The sequence below is a fragment of the Molossus molossus genome, unplaced genomic scaffold (assembly GCF_014108415.1).
Source record: "Molossus molossus isolate mMolMol1 unplaced genomic scaffold, mMolMol1.p scaffold_m16_p_3, whole genome shotgun sequence".
Classification (NCBI taxonomy): domain Eukaryota; kingdom Metazoa; phylum Chordata; class Mammalia; order Chiroptera; family Molossidae; genus Molossus; species Molossus molossus.
The window spans coordinates 29450062-29466934 of record NW_023425366.1 but is presented as its reverse complement, the minus strand read 5'-3'; positions in this window follow the sequence as shown (position 1 = coordinate 29466934).

The following is a 16873-nucleotide window of genomic DNA, read 5'->3' as shown; positions in this document are numbered from 1 at the left end:
AGTCAAAATTTTTACCAGTGTTACAGTAGTAATAAAAGATTAAGTAAGAAAATGGGAGAAAAGGCACTGAATAGGTATCAACTCAAAGCTAACCACTAGAACAAAACTATGAACATCTTTAAATTCCAAAACAATTTGTAAAGAGCAAGGAAAATACATTATATAGTGAAAAAAAAACAACACAACACAATAAACATAATACATATAGAGTAAAAAGACAGAGCAGACATCAAACTGATATTTTATCAATAAATGCAAATTATATTAACCTTATCTCTATATACTAGCCAATGTCATACATGGAAGTAAATGGTTGGAGTGGGGCTCTGGGGAGTAGCTATGTAAAAAGGGTTTGTATTTAGTTTACATAGTGCCAAATAGTCTTACTCTTATCTTATTTGACTCTGTTCTAAAACAAAATTAATATATAGCTGTATAGCATATTGCTTGCCATAGGTTCATGAAGCAATAAAGAATTTTTCATGTAGGAAATATATGGTGCTTAATTTGTTAAGTGCCAATCAAAATGTTGCTTACTCTTTGGTTGATTCTGTTCTTTATAATTTAAAAATTACAGTGGTGGTGCTAATGCTGACCTTCGAATCGGTTTTGAGATTGATGTAACAATAGTCCACCTATAACTGATACAGTGAAGAATAATTTTTCACATATATTTTCATAAGTAATATTCAAATTGCCCAATTTGTAATTTAATTTTGTTTATATATTGGGTTTCATCCTTGTCCACTAAACATTGTGAAGAACATAGGAAGACAATATACTACTTTCCAATCTTCTATAGATTTCCTGCTGAGGCTGGCTCACTCCTTCCTCTGAGGCAATTTCTTGCATTCGAATTCAGTGTATTATGATTTTATGTTCCTTTGTTTTAACATTTTTTCCACTGCTTTTGAGGATCATCATATGCATGTGTACAGAGTCCGTCACTACTCTACTTACGATTTTTTTTATTCCCTTTTTGAATACATTTGTTACTTAAATACCACTTTGCCCTGATGGCTGCTATCTCACTTTAGTTTCTGGCAGCCGGAGTTGTGCCGTTCGGTTCTGTGCTCCGGACCTCGGCTTGGATTTCTCCTGGGCTATTCTGCCTCTGTGATTTCCCTTGCAGGCTACGTACTGCTTGGCTGCTGGGGAGTTCTGCCTTCTGCTTGTTTGTTTTCAGGCTCATTGGAATGTATTCATAAATGTGGCTTGTTTTTCTTTTCAGTGAGAATTCATACCTTTTTTTTTTTTTTTTTTTTATTTCTGCTGTCCCTGTATCTACAGATACACATTTCATAATTTATTGTGTTTTTCCATAATATTGTATGTTTATTTATTAAGAAGCTAGAAAACAATGGAAACTGTTTTACCTCTGTTTAGCAAGGAATTCTTCCTTCTCTTTTAAGAATCCCTGTCTACAACTATCCTCAGCCAGAAGGACTCACAAATAAGCTTTCTAGCTCAGATTAATGACTCTCCTCAAAGCTTTTGCTACTGAATCTGGCTATTTCTTCCATTATTAAGTATATAGTAAGCATATCTTCTATTGCTTATGGAATTCCTCTATCCTGGAAAACTCATTTAATAACTGAGAACCTGATCTCAGACCATTCTTTATTGTACCTTCTCTGATTTGATTTGGTAAGTGAAAGTTAGTGCAAAAATTCATATTTATATAAAATATCTCTTATACATGCTTTCCACATGTTCTAACTTTGAGTTTTATATTCTGATTTTAGCTTTCATATATATATATGGATACTTTTTTGCTTAGTATTGTGTTTTCTAATAGAAGATTTCAAGTACTGAAATCTTATACAACTGAATCTGAGCCTTCAGATCTTTCAAATTTTGGTTTTATATTATTGTCTATTTTGTATGTATCCTTTAGAACAAATTTTATTAAATAAACAATACTGTGTTTGTTATTCTGAAAATTATGTAGGAATAAATGATAAAAGCAAATATAAGGCAAACTACTTTCATACAAATTATAATTATGTAAAAGAACATTTTAATGTAAATTATTTTAACATTTTACTTATTCATACACTATTAAGACTAAGCTTTTTGAAAATTGTTTTACTTAGTATTATTTTTATCACAATCATTTTGTACATAGTTAAAAATGAAATAATACTACAGTTCATCATTAAAAAAGTTGTCCTATTCCTCATCTCCCCAGTTACCAGTGGGTGTCATTCTATATATATTATATGTGGATATATAGTATATGTATATATAATTATATTTTCTAAATAGGATGCTTATACCTATATTTATATATAATTTTTCAAATATACACAGTATTTGTTGACTAAAGAACATTAAAATTTAGAACTTATATACAAATCTCCATTGTATATGCTCCTTTTCCTTAAGATGATTATACACAATTTAATTATTTCTGTCTCTTTGTAGAGATACACAGCTAAGGTATTATTGTGGGCACGATTAGAATTATATATACAGTATTTTCAAATAAACTATGCACTGTAGCTCATTTATATTTCTTTTTCTGTATAAATTTTTGGTCATTTTTCTATAATAATTGCCTCATATTTGTTTTATTTATTTAGTTTCATATGTGGCTTTCAATATATAATTTGTCACTCAAAATATTGTCAAAAAATTAATTATTTTATTCATTTTAATGCATTTCTAAATCAAGTTAATTTTTATGTCTCCTTAACACATTGAAAAATAACTAACTAAAATGCAAGAACAAGGGGGAATTATACACATATCCAAATTTATTATTTGAATTATTATTCTTTACTTTTTATATTGGTTTGTATATGTCATAGTTTTTTATTTTTATTTTTTTGTTTTGTTTTTACCCTGGACAAAGAGCCAGATATTTATCCATAATTGTTCCACTGATAGTATCTACATCACATAATTGGATTAACTCTAGGAAATGTAAAAATGCTCTCAGATATGCAGGCACAGGGTATGTACACATTCACAGTTATACTATTAGTAAAAGGATTATTAAAGAAGACATTTTATCAAGAAGTGAAAAGAATATGAACAAGCAAATAAATTCATTGGTACATGAAAAGGTAATAAATTATTGGACTTGAAAATCTATTAACATTTTTTGGTAATTTAAAAAGGAAATAGAAATTGTAGATTCCATAAAAAAGATACCTATTGAGGGTTGTGGGCCTGTGGTTTTGTGGTATTAAAGTTAACTAAGATATATAAACAAGAAAAAAATGAGAGATTTCGAAACATTTTACACTTCTGGAAAGTATACTAAAATATAAATTTTATATAGACTCTAGAGGGATAAAATAGGTTTTATAGCTCCTAAAACAGCAGAGATGATGCTTCAGGGAAGAATAGTATAAGAAGAAAGAAGTACCTTTGGGAAACTAAGTAGTGAAAAGAAAAAGAGGAGCAGAGGGAATTTGAGTTCCTACAAGAAAATAGATTATTAAAAAGGAAGAATATACAATTATTGTTTTATGCCACCTTCACACAAACAAAAGTAAAATTCCCCATACTTCACCACTCTCACACACCTTACTCTAAAGAATAATCCTGTAAATCAGCTGAAAGTACCTCCCCCAAAACATCTTACTAATTACAAAGGGAAAGAGAGTAATTTACAATGGACAATATTGTCAGACACTCATTAACCAAGTGATTAAAGTTAGTCACCACGAATGGGGAACATTAATACATTGTGTCCCCTGATCTGAGGCACTGAGAAGAATGCAGAACCTTTTATGTGATAGTCCTGCAAAAAGTGCATTACCTGATTTGAATGTTGAAGATAGATCCAAAACACCTAATTGAAAAAATAATCTATATAAGATAATGATATCCTCTCTGCAACTTGCTGACACATGATTCAAAACACTATATAAAGCAGAAGAGGAGGAAAGCGAGACAGGCAAGAATATTTAAAAGCTGTAGCACAGCCCAGCCATTGTGGCTCAGTGGTTGAGCATTGTCCCATGCATCAAGAGGTTGCTGGTTTGATTCCCAGGCAGGGTACAAGCCTGAGTTGTGAGCTCGATCCACAGTAGGAGGGGAGGCATGCAGGAGGCAGCCAATCAATGTTTCTCTCTCACATCAATGTTTCTCTCTCTCTCTCCCTTCCTCTCTCTCTAAAAAATCAATTAAAAAATGAATAAATATAATTTTTAAATGCTCATATACTAAAATACTTAGACTAGGAGTTTTAGGTGGACATTAAAATAAAATGACAAGAAACTTAATAACTAAGGAATTAGAATAATAAAAACAGAAAGAACAATAATTCCACCAAAATACAAAATAACCATAGACGTGTAAACATTAACATATACTCGAAAATTAAAGTAGCAATAGTCCAAGATTAACTTTATAAAACATGATGTTATTTGTAGAGTTTAACATATTTATATCTTCCTGTACTAGATAATAGAAAATAAATGTTTTGGGTTTGTTTTTTTTCAAAAAGAAGGGAACATTAAAAAATTGTTCATTAGTAAGTCACAAAAAATCATCAATATATTTTCAAATGTAAATATACCACTGATTACATTTCTGACAAAAATAGAATTAATTTATAAATTGACAATAAAAACTAGGCAAGTCTCAACATGTGCAAAGATTTAGACATAAAATCCTAAGTATATCATTTTATGAATTTGCTGTTAGCACTAATTTGTTTTTTATTGATACTTAGATAGAGAGGAAGGGAGAGGGAAAGAGAGATAGAAAGATTGATGAGAGAGAAAGAACATCAATTGGCTGCCTCCTGCATGCTCCGTACTAGGGCCTGGGCCCACAACCTGGGCATGTGCCCTGACTGGGAATCAAACCTGCAACCTCTTGGTGCATGTGTCAATGCTGAAACACTGAGCCACACAGACCTGGAAGTACTAAATTTTTTCAAAGGATTTACAAGAGATATTGTTGTAGCCCTCCCTCATTTATTACCATAAGTATAAACATTTTGAATTAATCATAAATGTGCTGACCTAGAAACAACAGATCTAATTAGTACTTAAATATTCATCAGTAACTCTGGTTTCTGGTCCAGCATAACTCCTGTCCTCCCAACAAGGAAAGAGTTGAAAGGCTGAATATCAACAACTCTGCTTAGCTCATCAGAGAATTGAGGTCACAGGGAAAACGCCCACTTTAAAAACTGAATATACACGTAGATATAGAGAATCATAGCTTACTGGGAACAGAAACCATCACTGGAGCCAATACTGGGGAAAGATACATAAAAGCTACTTGTCTAATTGCTTTAGACATGAACAAGCTTGAGAGATTAGGAATTTCTAGAGTAACAGCCTTATGGAGATTCCTACATTTTCATAACTTTAACCCCAAACTCCTACCAGTTGCTAACTCTGAAGATTTGAAAACTATCCCATCATATTTCCAGCAGGGGGAAAGAAAAGTAACCATTTAGAAATATGCTCAGTGTTCTGCTTTCCTGGACAAGGGCCTGACCTCAGTGGAAGATGTTATACCAATACTGACATGGGTTTTACAAAGCCTAACTGATGTGGAGGAAGTCAAACACCCAATTCCAACACTACTAGGCCTTCATGCCTGACCTGAGTTTAAGAAACAAACAAAAACAAATAAACAAACAACAAACCCAAGAAGTACTTTTTAAGGTCAAAGTGAAATGATAATGACTCACAAAAAAATTTAGAACTAGTCTTAATGCCATGGAACATTTATACTTCACTGTATTTTATCGGGACACCAGTCCAGATAGTGTATAGCATATGGTATTACAGTCTAAAGAACCGAACGGTCTGGCCCTGGGTAAGAAGAAGTCTCCAGGGAAACCTGACGACATCAGGAGACACAAACATGAGAACAACAGAAAGAACTGAAAACATCTGCAGTGGCAACAAACAGTAATTCTAGCTTGACAAACATAAAACCTCACACGAAAGGTCTACTTTCTTTAATTTCTATTACTCGATACAGCATGTACAACTTTTAACATAAAGTAACAAGGCATTTTAAAAGACATATATTGCAAAAACATTGAAGAACAGTGCAAGCAGAAGAACCAGACTGAGATATGTCAAAACATTTGGATGACAATGACAATCCAATGGGGAAGGTAGTTTTTTCAAACTATGGTGCTAGAGAAACTGATATAGTCATGCAAAGAAAATGAAATGAGTCTTTCTTTTAGAATACAACACTCAAATCATGATATATAAAATAAAATATTGATAATTTGACATCATTAAAATTATAAACTTCTACTCTTTGAAACATGCTGTCTAGAGAGGAAAATAATAAGCCACAGATTATGATAAAATATTTGAATATCTAGATGCTAAAATTCTGCTATCCAAAGTATACAAAGAACTTTTAAACTTAAATATGAAAAATAATCACATTACAAATGGACAAAAGATCTGGACACCTCACCCACGAAGATATACAGAGGGAAAATGAGCATGCTAAAAAATGCTCAACATGACATGCTGTTAGGGAATTGTGAATAAAAAGTAATGTGATGCCAATAATCACCTACTAGAATAGTTAAAATTCAAAATACTATAATACTTGATGCTGGTGAGAGTGTGGAGCAATATGAAATCTCATTTGTTGCTCGTGGAAATGCAAAATGGTTCCTACTCCCCAGTTTGACACTTTGGAAGACTGTCTGGCAGTGTCTTGCGAAGCTAAATATCAGCTAATCATACAATCCTGCAAAATTTCCTAGCTTGTTACCCAAATTAACTCAAACATACGTCCACACAAAAACCTGTACATGAATGCTTATAGCACCTTTACTCATAATAGCCAAGAAAATTAGAAGCAACTAAAATGTCTTTTAATAATAGGTGAACAGATTTAAAAAAAAATAGACATGAGCTGTCAAACTACATAAAGATAGTGCAGAATCGTATATGTATGCTGCAGTATTAGTTTGCCAGGGCTGCCATAACAAAATACTACAGACTGGATGGTTTAGACAACAGACTTTTTTTTTTTTTTTTACAATTCTGAAAGCTGTAATTTCATAGTCAAGTTGTGGGCAAATTTGATTTCTTCTGAGGCTTCTCTCCTTGGCTTGCAGATGGCTGTCTTCTCCCTGTGTCATCATCTAGACTTTGCTCTGTGTGTCTGTGTCCCAGGATATTCTTATAAGGACACCAGTCATATTAGGTTATGGCTCCATCATTATGACCTTATTTAACTTTAATTATCTCTTTAAAGGCCCTATCTCCAAAAACAGTCATGTTGAAAATTGAGTCTTCAACACACTAATATGAGGGGGAAACACTTCAGTCCAAACAATTGCTAAGTAAAATAAGTCAGTCTAAAAAATCTACATACTGTTTGATTCCAACTATATAATAGTCTAGAAAAGGCAAAACTAATAGTAAAGAGATAGTGGTTTGGTTCAGGCGGATGGCATGAGATGAATATGTGGATCAAAGGGGATTTTTGAAGCAGTTTGATGACTCCTTGTAAAACTGTATTGATGGTTACATGACAATATACATAGAACTGTGTAACACAGAGTGAACTGTAATGTGAACTATGTATGGACTTTAGTTAATAATAGTGTATTAATATTGATTTGTCAATTATAACAAATGTACCCATTTAATGGAAATGTTAACAATTGGGGATACTATATGGAGGGTAGAGGATATATAGAAACTGTGTACATTCTGTGCAATATTTCTGTGAACTTAAACCTGCTCTAAAAAAATGAGGTATACTAAAGAAAAAAGGTTATCACTGCAGACTAGATTTTTACTTGAAAAATGCAAGCATGTTTTCTTAAAATAGTTTAAGTGAAGAAAAGCACCACCATTATTATCTCACCTTACATGTAGGAAAATTGTAAAAAGTAAACATTAATTCATTATCAAGTTTGTATTGCAAACAGAAAATAAATTGAGATTTTTAACCCAGTCATCGTTTTCTATGAACACACCTTAGCAAATACCATCCATCTTGGTGAATGTTTTATATCATTCCTGTGAAATCCATGACCAAACAACATCTGTCCATGCTGACCTTCTCTGTTCACTATCATATTGAAAGCGACAACCAATGCAATAAGAGATTTTAGAGTTTTCAAATGAAAATAAAATTTAATAAGAAAATTAGGGTTAGAGAAAATGTCAAAATAGAGAAACCAAGTGAACATACAAACTATAAAAAATATAAGAATTGAATAAGTACATGGTCAACATTAACATTTTCAATGAAAAAAATCAATATTATTGTTAGATTTCAATAAGAAAAATACATAATAAAGTATTACAATGGATACTGGGAAAGAAAATACATAACTAATTTACCAAAAAAAAGAACAAAAAAGGGATCTTAAGTTCTCTCAGTGCACACACACACACACACACACACACACACACAGTAACTACATGAGGTGATGGATGCATTAATTAACTTGATTGTCACAATATGTACATATTTCAAAACATCACATTGTACACTTTAAATATGTGCACTTTTTTTTGTCAACTATACCTCAGTAAAGCTGTTTAAAGAATAACCAAAATAGGGGCATGCCTTTGAGAATCCCTTAACGGTATCTGCTGGCACCATTTGAAAAGAGACTTGGCTACCATCCCAGGAACCCAGATCACTGACTTGTAAAGGTAGAAGCAAGACGGTTCTAATAAATTCATACAGTGGGTAGATTTTGATGCCTCTATTTGTGTTTGTGTATGTATGTATGTATATGAGTGTGTGTGTGTGTGTGTGTGTACATTTTGGAATTATAAAGCAGAAAATATATCGGGATATAAATTTAATACAATTTAAAAGTAAGTAGATTGTGATATTTTTAGTTGAAATTTTTTCTCTATATACATAATCTGGTATAATATGTTGTGTATAGCACAAAAATAAGTAACTAAAAACTAATTATACATATTTATCCTCATTTAGTTTCTCTTTACATTAAGGTAAATTACATGGTAAGATAGAGACATAAAGACAATTTTTTTAATTCATTACTTTATTTTTGTTACAGATGTTTCTCCTTTTTCCCCCACTGATTCCCCCTTCCCCCTCCCTCCCCACCTTATCCCCAGCTTTGTTGTCCATGTCCACTGTACATGCATACATGCATATAAGTTCTGTGGTTTATCTCTCGCCCACCACCCCCTCTTCTGGGGATTGTCAGTCTGTACCCCACTTCCACATCTCTGGCACTACCCCATTCCTCAGACTGTTATGTTATTATATTCCACAAATAAGTGAGATCATATGATACCTGTCTTTCTCTGTTTGGCTTGTTTTGCTTAGAATAATACTTTTCAGGTCCCTCCATATTGTTTCAAAGGATAAGAGATCTTTCTTTCTTACAGCTGCATAGTACTCCATTGTGTATATGTACCACAGCTTCTTTACCCATTTGTCTACTGTTGGACATTTGGGCTGTTTCCAGATCTTAGCTATTGTGAATAGTGCTGCTACGAACATGGGGGTACATATATTCTTTCTGATTGGTGTTTCAGGCTCTTTAGGGTATATTCCTAGAAGTGGGATCACTGGGTCAAATGTAAGTTCAATTTTTAATTTTTTGAGGTAACAACATATTGTTTTCCATCGTGGCTGCACCAGTCTGCATTCCCACCAGCAGTTTACTAGAGTCCCCTTTTCTCCACACCCTCGCCAACACTTGTTCGATGACTTAAGACAATTAATTTAATGGCCTTCTAATTTTAATTTTAATTTAGGGTTAATTTATAAAATTATTTTACATTTCTCAAAGTTTGGTGTGTTCTGTAAGAGAGAACTAAAAGGTTTTAACATTTTAGATTTTTAAAAATAGAGTAACCTTATTATCTATCTCTAAGTTTATTCAACATAGACAAGCTTTTGCAGTGCTCACAGTTACTCCAATATTTTAGGCTTTTGGGTAAAAAAGCAAATATGTCAAAGTTTAATTGTTCCCCATCTTGTAATGACATTGTGCCTGGACTTTTTGATAAAAATGCAAAGGAGTGTTTTAAAATTATATCACTTTATATTTTCTAGGGAAAATAAGAATTATTTACTTTAGTCCATTGTTAATTAATTTCTCTACATCTATTTGCCAAATTCTGATATAAAATAAAGTAGAACTTACTTATTGCTCTATCTTTTCTTTTGTTACTCCGTTCCTCCCAAAGAAATAGCAGTAAGAAGCACACAGGCCTGGAGAACGTTAAACTGTGTCAAATTGTCAGCTTTTCATTGTCTTATTTCTAAGCTGAAATCCAAATGGAAAGAGAATGCATTATATTAGCAGGTAATTTATCATGACAAAGTAAGAAGATCGGAAACTGATAATGGGAACACTGATTGACCTTTAAATATAGTTCTCAGGCTATGTTTCTATCTGTAAGACTGGTACTGACAAAATACATCCTGAAACACTACAGCAACTAAAGATTCACCGTCAACATGGAATAAGTATCATTTTAAGAAAGGGTAAATATGTTATTCCACTTGGTGAAAGATGTGATTCATGAGCTACAGTTCAATTATCTACATCTTTGTTGTTCAGTCAATAGGCAGCTCACCTCTCATCCTGGAGGCAGAGATAAAACCATCACATCAAAATACTACTCCGACATCAGAGCATCTTATTAAGAATTATTTTGATAAAATACTTTATCTCTTATCTACATTAATTAAAATGCTGTCAGATGATAACACTTGTGATTGAGTAAAATATAACAAGAACTCTATGTTTGTAAATGCAGTATGGTATTTATTTTTGGAGGGGACTATTTAGGTACAGGTTGTCATCCTTTATTAACTTGGATAGCAATACATTGGGTCAGAAGGAAATTCCCATTTTTAAGGATATACCTCATAAAACTGTAAAAGGCATCTTAGTATGATGAATGATTAGGCTATTTTCTCATGAGAGTCATCAAAATGTACTTTCAGATTAAATTGAAGATAATCAAATTTGTGGATTGGTGTTAACGGTCAATCAGTAAAGCACTGAAGGATCTCAGTGTATTTTATAAAGAACTTTGAACCCAACAAGCTACAAGGTACCCTCATCAGTAATATTCCCTCTGAAGATTCCCAAGGCATATAATTCCTAGGGGTACAAATGCATAAAGCAAGGCCTGTTATATATTTGACTAAAAAAAAAATTGGTATAAGTCTTCCTGAATGTATTGTAACTCATCACATGGCAGCATCATTCACTTTTAATGTTTTAAAATTTACTTTATTTTATTTTTTAACTATTTTATTAAATTTATTGGGATGGCCCTGGCCAGTCTGGCTCAGCGGTTAGAGCGTCGGCCTGCAGTCCGTAGAGACCCGGATTCGGTTCCCGCTAAGGGCACGTACTTCGGCTGCAGTTTGTCCCCGGCCCTGGTTGGTCGTGCGGGTGGCAGCCACTCGATGTGTTCCTTCACGTCGATGTTTCTCATTCTCTCTCCCTTCCTCTCTCTCCCTCCCATTCTATCTGTACAAAAAATGGAAAAATATCCTCGGGTGAGGATAAAAAAATAAAATAAATAAATAAATAAATAAATAAATAAATAAATAAATAAATAAATAAATAAATAAATTTATTGGGATGACATTGGTAAATAAAATGATACTATTTTCAGATGTACAATTATATATCATATGTATATTATATTGTACATTCACCACCCCAAGTCAAGTCTCTTTCCATTATCATTTATCCCTCTTTACCCTCTTCTACCTCTCTCCACCCCCTTTCCCTCTGATAGTCACCTGTACTGTTGACTGTGTCTATGAGTTTTTGTTGTTATATTTTTGTGAATCTCTAACATTTCTTATTTCTGTCTTTTATACTCTTTATTTTATTAGCAGAACTTTGGTTGTGTCAAAAATTTTCATACAGACATTTGTACTGTGTCAAATGGTTCCTGATATTTGGTCCTGTTTAAAATGTCCATGGAGACATTTGGTCCATGCCAAAATGTTCTTGATCATGCTAGGCTGCCTAGGCAACAAGGGTTATTATTAGCAATAAACCACAACACAATTATCAGACCAATGACACATGATATACTATTTTTATGTAATAATCCTGTAAACCAAAAGTAAATAAACATTATGGGCTATTTGAACCCAGGAATGTTTGTAAACATGGACATTTTTTATAAGACCAAATAGCAATTATATTTGTTTTGATCAAGGACCATTTGTCATAGACCAAAAATGCTAATAAACATTTTTGATAAGACCAAATTTCAAGGACCTTTTAGTGTGGACCTAATGTCTCAATGATATTTGGACAGAACCAATTATCCTACAATAATGAATTTTGATGTAGACTTTTTGTCTTTTGGTAAGCATTTCCATTCTTCATCTAGATGGCTTCCTTTTGTTATCTTCTGTCAATAGGATGGAAAATGATATTTCAGTGCAAAGTACTGAGGGAATATATAATTCATTTGGAAAGTCTTGATATAAAAACAGTACTTTAGGGATTACATTAAATGATTTATTCAAGCAAATAAAATTTGAGTCAATACAGAATGCCCTTTAAGATAAAATAACCTACTGTGACTACTATCTATAGGACAAAAGAGGCACATTCATATAATTATAAACATTATAATTAGAGTAAAATTCATCACATTTTAAATATTGTTTCTTAGACTTCAATTTTGAGAATAAAATGATAGTAAAACATGTTATTCCTAAAAAGATATACCCAATTTAAGTAAAAAATATAATTATTTTCTCCTTCCTTTCTATATTCTGTTTCCTCCCTTTCTTTCTCCCTTCCTTCCTTCCTTCCTTGGTTTCTTCCTTCTTTCTTTCTCTTTTTTTTTCTTTTGTATCAAAATTAATTGAATGCTTACTGTATGCCAGATACTACTACTACTACTATTAATAAAAAGATCTCTTCTCTTGGGTTCTTACATTCTGTTTGAAATGGCAGAAAAATATATATTACATATTTAAATAACATGATGTATTAGAAGATGATATGTGCTAATGAAATAGAAAAACCAAAGCAGCTTAAGTATGATTGTTAGTATGGAGGCAGGCATGAGATCTATTTGTAGTATTCAGATAGGTGGTCAGGGTAAGCTTCCCTGAGAAAGTGAGATTTGTGAAAATACAGAAATGAGATCAGTGAGTCACCCAAATAAATATCTGGGGGATATACATCCCTGGAGTGTGTGCTGAAGAACCACAATCTATCATTTGGATATGAATGTTTGTCCCCTCTCATATTAATTATGACTTTAATGGATTGTCATATGATTATGACAATCATTATTGTCATAATGATTATGACAGTGATAAGGAGGTGAACTTTTGATTCAGAGAGTCTTGGGTTTGTACACCTTTGTATCTACTTACAAGTTGGTAAATGTAGACAATCATTCAATTCCTGTAAACCTCAGTTTCCTTATGTGGGTCACCACAACTCTCAATCCCTTGGGCTTTCATGACAACCAAATAATACAGAATAGCTATTTGAAACACGCAGCATGTATTGGCAGTGGCAATGCACTGCAGTGGCAAAATGTGACTTAGAATAGATGGTGATATCTCTTTACTATTTTTCTACATTATATTTACTCTTCAGAAATTTATGTATTTTGTAATTTCCTTAGACACCATTAATCTGTTCTTCTTGGTGTCCCCAGGATGTTATACATGATCACTACTATGATATAATCACTTAATAAATTTATTCAATGTGTTAAAAAAAATCATTCCCAGAATTCATAGTTTGAAGAAATAAGTTCTGGGTCACCTGTTTTTCTTCTCAAAACTTCGGAAAAACAGAAAATTATAAATATAATATTCATTTCAAAGATTTATTTGTGTTATATCTCTGCCTAGGGGTGTCTCAGACAGCCCTAGAGTCATAAGACTCTCTCAGCTGCTGCACATCCAGGCACCATAGACATACCTTCAGTTGTGTGGCTGCTGATTCAGCTTTAATTTGAATAGAGCTTGTTTGAGCACATGGATCTGACCATTACTATTACCCCTACTGGGCCCACCTACATTAGAGCTATATCATCTCCAGTTCTTATTTGACAAACAGGTGCACCAAGTTCAGAGTCAATAAAAAAACTCCTCTAAAGACCAACCTGCAATTAATTCTAGGATAAAGTTGTCAGGGCTAAATAAGCAACTCTTTTTTTTTTTTTTTCTTTTCTTTCAATTTATCTTTTTAATTCTGAACTAGTAAATATTTCACCTTTCCATTTTTGTCTCCTGGTCTATCTGAACTCTCAACTTTCTCAAGGGTATTTTTTAATGCAGTTCTTTGCACTTGTATTAAATTTTGTTTTAATTATTATTTGCTCATTCATTCTATCTCACCAGCTCCTTTGCTAAAAGTGCTAAGGTAATTCAATGGGAAAATGGCACTCATTCTCACAAGATGTAGAGAACTACTAATACTGATGTAGGAAAAAATCAGCTTCTCAAGTTACCTCATGCCATATATGAAGATTAAGTTGAATGGATTATGGACCTAAATATCCAAACTAAAATGTAAAACTCTTAGGAAAATATGCAGAAGAAAACTTCCATGACTTTTAGGCAAGCAAAATTTTATAGATAGAAGATAAAGAGCATGAGCCCTTAAAAAGTTAAGTTAATTAATATAATAAATTCTCTTTAGAGACACTATTAAGAAAATAAATATTAAAAATATACAAGCAGGGAAATTATTTTTAGAATACATAAACCTGACAAGGACTTGGACACATAATATATTAAAACCCATTAAAATCATTAAAACTAAGAAGCAAAAATTGACACAATATTTTGTCAGGCTCTTCATTAAAGAACATTTATGAATAGCCAATAAACATGTAAATGGGCATTATTAAAGAAGTGCAAATAAAAATTTCCATCGTATACCAATACATGCTATCACATACATAATAACTAAAGTTAAAGACTGTTAATACCAAGTATAAGTTAATATGTGGAGCAACCAATTATACATGGCTAGTAGAAATAGAAAATATTTCAATTTTGGAAAACAGTTTGGCAATGTCTTACCAACTTAAACAGTAGCTTTCTGATTGCTCTGCTTCTCACTCCTAGGAATTTGTCCAAGAGAAAAGAAAATTTAATTCTATACAAATTCTTTTGTATGAACATCAAAGCAACTTTATTCCTAAATGCCAGAATTTAGAGATGACTCAAATGCTCATCAACAAGTAAAGGGATAAATAAATTTTGATATATTTCTAAAATGGAACATCGCTGATTTACATAAAGAAATGAACAATGAATGCACACAATGATATGGTGAATCTCAAAAATATGTTGTTGAGCCTAAGAAACGAGACAAAACAGCACATGCTGTATGATTCCATTTGATTGCACCTTCCCCACAAAAGGAGACCTGTCCCACAGTGGGATTGTAACTTCATGCTGGATGTCAGTAGGGGAAGGTACATAGACAAGAGCCTAGCAAAACTAAGGGGACCCATAATCATACCAGCAAAAGTACAGCTGCTATTCTGTACTAATAATAAATAAATAATAAATAAATAAATTAATAATAATAAATAAATCTCTTGTATGAGTCTGAGATTTTTTTATTAATTAATTTATTTTTGTTACTGATATTTCAACTCCCCCCGGCAACTAGACACCCTCCTCCTGAGTCCCCCCCCACACCCTGTGTTGTTGTCTATGTCCATTGGTTACACATAAATGCATATAAGCTCTTTGGTTTATCTCATTCCTCACCCCACCCACCTCCTCTGAGGTCTGTCAGACTGAATCGTACACCTTTCCATGTCTCTGGATTTATTTTGTTCATCAGCTTATTTTGTTTGTTATATTCCACAAATAAGTGAGATCATGTGATACCTGTTTTTTGCTGATTGCTTATTTTGTTTAGCATAATATTCTCCAGGTCCCTCCATGTCATCTCAAAGAATTAGAGATCTTTCTTTCTTACAGCTGTGTAGTATTCCATTGTGTAAATGTACCACGGCTTTTTTATCCACTCATCTACGGATGTACACTTGGGCTGTTTCCAGATCTTAGCAATTGTAAATAGTGCTGCTATGAACATAGGGGTACATATATTCTTTCTGATTGGTGTTTCAGACTTCGTAGGATATACTCCAAGAAGTGGGATCATTGGGTCAAATGACAGTTCAATTTTTAATTATTTGAGGAAACACCATATTGTTTTTCATAATGGCTTCATCAGTCTGCATTCTCACCAGCAGTGGACTAGAGTCCCCTTTTCTCCACACCCTCGCCAGCACTTGTTGGTTGATGATTTGTCCGTGGCAGCCATTCTGGCAGGTGGGAGGTGATATCTCATAGTTGTTGTAATTTGCATCTCTCTGATGATTAGTGACATTGGGTGTTTTTTCATATGTCACTTGGATATTTGTATGCCCTTTTTGGAGAGGTGTGTATTTAGGCCCTCTGTCCATTTTTTTAATTGGGTTCTTTGTCTTCCTTTTGTTGAGTTGAATGAGAAATCTATATGTTTTGGAAATTAACTCCTCATCTGATATATCACTGGCAATTAAGCTCTCACATATAGTGGGTTCCTTTTCTATTTTGATGCTTGTTTCTTTTGATGTGTAGAAGGATTTTAGTTTGATGTAGCCCCATGTATTAATTTTTTCCTTTGTTTCACTTGTCTTAGGCATTGTATCAGTAAAAATTCTGCTGTATATGATGTCTAAAATTTTGTTGCTTACATTTTTTCTAGGATTTTTATGGATTCATGAGTCACATTTAAGTCTTTTATCCATTTTGAGTTTATTCTTGTGTAGGGGGTATGTTGGTGGTCTAGTTACATTTTTTTGCATGGAGCTGTCCAATTTTCCCAACACGAATTATTAAAGTCTGTCTTTACTCCATTGCATGCTCTTGCCACTTTTATTAAATA